The following is a 7,104-nucleotide window of genomic DNA, read 5'->3' on the forward strand; positions in this document are numbered from 1 at the left end:
GCCGGCTTCGCTCGCCGCCGCCTCGGCTTCCACGCCAGCCGCCGCCCCTCGCCCCGCGCCTCCTCTCCTCCGCCCCCGGCCAGATCCTGCCGCGGGAGGGCCAGATCCGGTGACCCCGAGCTCGCCGGCCACTGTCTCCGTCCTCTCCGGCGAAGCCCCGGACATCCTCGTAACCCGATCCAGATCCAGATCTGCAGGTTGACTTCCCCCCCCCCTCGAATTTTCTGCCAAGTCCCGAAAATATTGCATTCTGGTGCCATGTTCATCGGATAATAACTTGTTGCATACTGCACTGTTTTGTGCGTCTAATATATCAAAATGTTCATTGTGAGATGCTCTTTATTTTGTTCCATTGTTCCATGTTTGTTTGAGTCCATCTTGATGCCCAAATCATCGTTGCAAGAGTGCTATATGATGTTAACTGCTGTCTGTTAACAGAACTTGTTGATTTGTCTTTTTCATTGCATTTTGTGTGTGTGTCCTATGAGCTATATGTCTATATGTGTTTTGAGCTACATCATGCCATCGTTACAGTGGTGCATTCCATGTATTTTTTGTGGTCTTAAACTGAGTGCATCGAGCTCGTGAAGTAGGGTACTTGCTGTTACTGTTTTGCTAGGCTGAATCTGCTATATCTTGATGTTATGTAAACCTGCTACTACAAGTCATTCTATGCATAATATGGAGATGTTAACTAAGGATGTTTTGTTATACATGTCATGCTCAATCCAGCCATGCCTTTGGTTGCATTTATAGCCTTCTTTAGCTTGTTGCAATCTTGCTCTCAAAATGCTAAATAATGTTGCTCTCAGCCTGTTAGCATTGAGTTCAGTTTTGCCATGTGCTTTGCTAGTGCTCCATGCACCCTATAAATTTTATCTTGCCATGCTTAGCTACATAAACGTGTAATCTTACTGTTGGTCAGATTTTCATTCCATGTAATGCTCTATGGTGAGTGGTACAAGCTCACCAACATGCCTACTTATTGTTGTTCCTGCCATGTCTGAATCTGTCATATCATTTGCCATGTTTGCATGGATCCTACCATATTTTCTGTTGATCTTTGGAATAAGTTCAGTAAGGGAGTTTTGTTCTTTGGCTTTAGTATTAGCATGCCATGCCTTTTTTTCCATGTTAAGTTCCTATAACATGTTGTTTGATAGCTCCAAACATTGCAACCTGATGTTATTTTCTGCTAAGTCTGAAACTGTTATTAGTTGCAATCTTTCCATGTCCTTTTGAGCATGTTCTAGTGATTCCTGGAGATAGTTCAGTGTTCATGTTTTGTCATGCTCTACCTGTAAATCACGCCCGTGCCTTTTGTTCTTATGTCGATATTCCATAGCATATTGTTTTGATGCATGCTAGATGCCTAGTTGCTGTTTTGGACAGCTTGTCCTTTAAACTTGTTTCATGTGTATGTGTTGAACCGTTGCTCCGTTTTGAGTGTGCTCTATATGAAACTTGCTTGATTTTGCATGAAGTTTCATATTATCATGTTGCATCCATGTTTTGAGAGTGTTTGCTTGATGTTTGTATGCATTTTGCATCAATGTCATGTTTAACTTGTTTTGCTCATATCTTCTAGGCCGTAGCTCCGAACTAAATGAACTTTATATGTAACTAGACTAGAATTTCGTGTAGATCATCTTGGTGCATCTTAACTTGCTGTTTAACAACTTAAACATTGTTTTCTAATCATATCTAGACCAATTTCTAAATTTGCATATGAGGACTTACCGGAATTGTTATATGTTGTTTCCGGCCTCATTTAACCTTGCTTTGATGTGTTGTTCTTGTTTGCGTCATCTCTTGCCATGAGTAGCTTGATGTAGTCTTGTCTTGCATCATACTTGGTTGAGCATCATGTCATGTATATCTGTGGTGTGTTTACCATGTTGTGTGCTTCTTCTCGATAGTTCCTATTTCGTTGCGATCGTGAGGATTTGTTTGTCTACGCTTGGTTCGTCTTCGTCCGTTCGTCTTCTTCATGGACTCGTTCTTCTTGCTTGCAGGATTTCAGGCAAGATGACCATCACCTTCGATCTCATTACTATCATTGCTATGCTAGTTGCTTAGTTCTATCGCTATGCTGCGCTACCTATCTCTTGCTTATCAAGCCTCCCAAATTGCCATGTCGGCATCTAACCTTTTCACCCTTCGTAGAAAACCGTTGCTTGGCTATGTTACCGCTTTGCTCAGCCCCTCTTATAGCGTTGTTAGTTGCAGGTGAATTGAAGATTGCTCCATGATGGACAGGATTATGTTGGGATATCACAATATCTCTTATTTAATTAATGCATCTATATACTTGGTAAAGGGTGGAAGACTCGGCCTTATGCCTGGTGTTTTGTTCCACTCTTGCCGCCCTAGTTTCTGTCATACCGGTGTTATGTTCCTTGATTTTGCGTTCCTTACGCGGTTGGGTGATTTATGGGACCCCCTTGACAGTTCAATTTGGATAAAACTCCTCCAGCAAGGCCCAACCTTGGTTTTACCATTTGCCTCACCACCACCTATACCTTTCCCTTGGGTCGGCCAACCCGAGGGTCATCTTTATTTTAGCCCCCCCAGGCTAGTGCTTCTCTAAGTGCTGGTCCGAACCGAGCTACCTGCGGGGCCACCTCGGGGAAACTTGAGGGCTGGTTTTACTCGTAGCTAGTCTCACCCGGTGTTGCCCTGAGAACGAGATATGTGCAGCTCCTATCGAGATTGTCGGCGCATCGGGCGGCTTTGCTGGTCTTGTTTTACCATTGTCGAAATGTCTTGTAAACCGGGATTCCGAGACTGATCGGGTCTTCCTGGGAGAAGGAATATCCTTCGTTGACCGTGAGAGCTTGTGATGGGCTAAGTTGGGACACCCCTGCAGGGTTTAAACTTTCGAGAGCCGTGCCCGCGGTTATGTGGCAGATGGGAGTTTGTTAATGTCCGGTTGTAGATAACTTGACACTTGACTTAATTAAAACGCATCAACCGCGTGTGTAGCCGTGATGGTCTCTTTTCGGCGGAGTCTGGGAAGTGAACACGATTTTGGGTTATGTTTGAGGTAAAAAGTTTCAGGATCACTTCTTGATCATTGCTAGCTTCACGACCGTTCCATTTGCTTCTCTTCTCGCTCTTATTTGCGTATGTTAGTCACCATATATGCTTAGTCGCTGCTGCAACCTCACCACTTATCCATTCCTTACCCATTAAGCTTTGCTAGTCTTGATACCCATGGTAATGGGATTGCCGAGTCCTCGTGGCTCACAGATTACTAAAACAATAGTTGCAGGTACAGGTTATGCGATGATCTTGACGCGAGAGCGATGCTTGCTTGTTTTGGAGTTCTTCTTTTGCTTCTTCTTTGATCAAGGGATAGGTTCCAAGTCGGCAGCCTGGGCTAGCAGGGTGGATGGCGTTGAGTTTCTGTTTGTGTTTCATCCGTAGACGGATGATGCTCTCATGTATTGTGATGTTGTATTCATGTGGCATTGTATGCCTTTTGTATGTATCCCCATCTATTATGTAATGTTGGTGTAATGATATCCACCTTGCAAAAGTGTTTCAATATGCGGTTCTATCCTTGGTGGGACCTTCGAGTCTCTTTAGGATAGTATCGCATATTGGGCGTGACAAGTTGGTATCAGAGCCTCGACCGACCATAGGAGCCCCCTTGATTGATCGTGTAGTTTGGCCGTTGTTGAGTCTAGAAGAAAACTATTTTCGGAGTCTAGTTATATCGGAGAGTAGGAATTCTTTTTACTCCTCTGCCCCTTCGTCACTCTGGTGAGGAATCTTGACGTAGGTGTTTTGACTCACTCCTCTTCTCCTTCAAATTTTTCTTTAGGATCACGTAGTTGTTTTTTCGATCGTGGGTTCTTAGCTCTTTTCATCCGGTGCATTTCTCGTCAAGTTGACTCGAGCCTCTTCATCTTTGCCAAGTTCAATCCTCGGTTCTTTCTCATCGACGAGGTTTTCCCCGTCCTCAGTTGTGTTCTTTTCCCACCCGCCAACCCTTTACTTCTTGGAGCCGGAGTCCATAATCGAGTATCCATCCTACTCGTGCGAAGCAATTGCATTCTTTTAACCGGTGTTTCCTCTTGAACTTATTCATCGGTTTTTCCACTTCCAAGTTGCCTTTGTTTTCCCTCCCTCCCACCCTCTTCTTCCCGGAGCCTGGGTCTATTTGGAGCATCAATTTCATTCCTGTGGAGCCTCTTCAGTCTTTTGTCAATTGTTTCAACCGGTGAATTATCTTGTGTTTGAAATTCTTCATCTCTTTTTCTTCTCCGGTGGATTCAATTCCAATTTTCGGTAGTGATTATATTCTTTCCCTCGGCTCAAGTGTTTTCCCTGCTCGTTCGCCTCTCGCCAGTTTATCCTTCTGGAGTGCTCAAGACATCTCAGGAGATTCATCTATGTTCCAATTAATTCGAGGTTGTCACCTCATTTAAATATTTCAATTGTTCTGGTGCATCATCTATCTCTTCAACAATCCTTTCCAACGGTGTTATCTCTTCAGTGGGCCCTAACCCACATGTCTTTTCCCAGGATCTTACCTGACACTTCTAATTATTCTGGAGTTATTCTCAAATTCTTTTCAAGTGTGATGTAAGAATGGATTCCATCAGTCACATGCCTTCTTCAAGATCGCTTTCGAATTCTTTTCAACTTTGGTTCAACTTTTCCTGTTTTCATTCTTCCGGAGTGTCTCAACAATTTTTGGTGGCGTTCCTCGTCACCATTCTCAACATTTCAAGATAGAAGAAGAGTTTTCCTCTAAATTTTGCCCGTTCTCTCGAAGACTCACGGTTCTAGTTTCATGTTATCCTCTCGATGTATTCCATTTTTCAGTTATTCTTTCTTACCCATCCGGAGTATGTCAGAAGTTGTTTTCCCGTTTCTTTTCATTGAAGGCCATCGTTCCAGAAGAAATCTTCGTCCTCACATTTCATCTACCGTTATCTATCTATCGCAACGCTTCATGATCCCTTCGTTCTTTTGCATCTAAATCCCCTCGAGCATATTTGTTCTTCTAATTCTTCCCGGCGATTCATTATCTTTCATCAGTCATTTTTGAATTCTTACGGTGGTTCATTCAGATTCTTTTTCCTTTGTCATTATATTAATTCATTCGTTCTTTTCAATCCTATCGGTGGTTCATGAAGACCTTCTCAAGTTTGCGATATGTCACTTCTCAATCCTTTTCAAGAAGAGTAAGTAGTATGCATAATCCATTGCTTGTCATCAATTTAATTTGATGAAGGATAAGCATACAATAAATCTTATTCTTATTTCATCCAAGCGAGTAATCCCTTCCTTCAGAGTTTGTTCTTGAGGAATAAATTCTAGTTCCAAGTGTTTTCATCTTTTCTTTTCCGGAGTTCAAATTTTCCTCGGCCATTTTGTCGGAACCTCCATTTAAGTCACCGCAAGCTTTAATCTTATTCTTTCATCCTTCATTTTATCTCATCATCCTTTTGTTACCGGAGTTCTTCACGGTGGCTCGTCATGATTTAATTCATTCCTCAAGTGTTCATCAAGATTCTTATCGAAGGAGCTCAAGTATCTTTCCTTCTTACTTTTTGAAGTGCAATTAAATCTCCGTATTCTTTTGAAGTGGAGTTTTGCATTTCTTCGTTCTTCTAAGTTATCCAATCATTTCCATTTGTGGCCGGTTATCACCTTATGATCTTGAGATGTTACCTATAAGACCCACAACAAGCTTATTCTTTTCGTTGTTGATTGTCTCAACAACTCCGTTAAAACCTTCCTTCTAAAGATGCTTTCAATTTCATTCGTGGCACAAGTTGTCATTTTCTTCTCCATTCTTTTCATTCAACTCTTTCAATTCTTTCCGGAGGTTTGGTGTCATGTCTTCATCAAGTATCATTCCATCCTCTCAAGCTCTTGTTCTATTCCTCCATGTTTCAGCCGGAGTGCTGCCGAAACCCTTTCAATCTTATTTGTTTTCTTATCTCGTTCTAATCGGAGTGGTTTCATAGTTTATCTGATTCTGTGAGCTTTCGATTCTCGTCATTCTCGTCGTTCCTCTCTTCTTCTCGAGTGATCTCGATTCTTTGCTTCTTCTCTTGAGTTCTTGTTTCACCTCATCCCTTTTCCCTTCCGTCTTGGTCCTAAGATCTCGGGACGAGATCTCTTGTTAGTAGAGGAGTGTTGTAATGCCACAGATCCGATGCGCCAGGTGTCTTCCAGCTATTCGTCGTTGTTGCCATGTCATTTGCTTGTGTGTTGCATTTTGCCATGTCATCATCTGCATTGCATCCTCATGTTTTTCAAAACTTGCATCCGTTCGGGTCCTCCCGGTTCTCTCCGTTGTCCGTTTTGCAATCCGACACTCCTATGTCCTCCGGCATCTCCTTTTGTCTCTTATTGTGAGTGGGTGTTAAACATTCTCAGAATGGACCGTGATTTGACAAGCGGCCTTGGTACACCACCGGTAGACCGCCGGTCAAGTTTCGTGCCATTTGGAGTCCGTTTGATACTCCAACGGTTAACCAGGGAACCGTAAAGGCCTCTTTTGTGTGCAGCCCAACACCCCTCCAAAGTGGCCCAATAACCCATCAAAACCCCCTCCATGCTCTCGGACGTTCGATCATGATCGTGTGGGCGAAAACCGCACCTCATTTGTACTCTGCTAACTCCCTCTACCTATAAATAGGCCCTCTCCCCCGAAATTCCGGATCAAATCCACCCTAACCGTAAAAAAATTGCCCTCCGCCGCCACCGGACGCGCCCGCGACAGCTGGACAGGTCCGCCACCGCCACCGGACGAATCCCAGTGCACCATGTGGCGATCCCCGCCGCTAGCCACCGCCGGCTCGCGAGCCCACGGCGGGCCCGCGAGCTCGACTCCGCCGCCCCGCGCCGCCCGCGTGTCCTCTGCCGCCCGCGCCCGTCGCCGGCCACCGGACCCCGTCGGCGCCTCCACCGCCGCCTCGCCGGCATGCTCCGCCGTTGCCTCGCCGGCGCGCTCCGCCGCCGCCTCGTCGGAGCGTCGCCTCCTCGCCGACCCCGCGTCTGCACCGACCGCCGGCGCCTCCTGCCACCCCCGCACGCCGCCGCCTGCCGCCCCCGCACCGCTGCCGGCTTCGCTCACCT

This window comes from Triticum dicoccoides, chromosome 4B (assembly GCF_002162155.2).
Source record: "Triticum dicoccoides isolate Atlit2015 ecotype Zavitan chromosome 4B, WEW_v2.0, whole genome shotgun sequence".
Lineage (NCBI taxonomy): Eukaryota > Viridiplantae > Streptophyta > Magnoliopsida > Poales > Poaceae > Triticum > Triticum dicoccoides.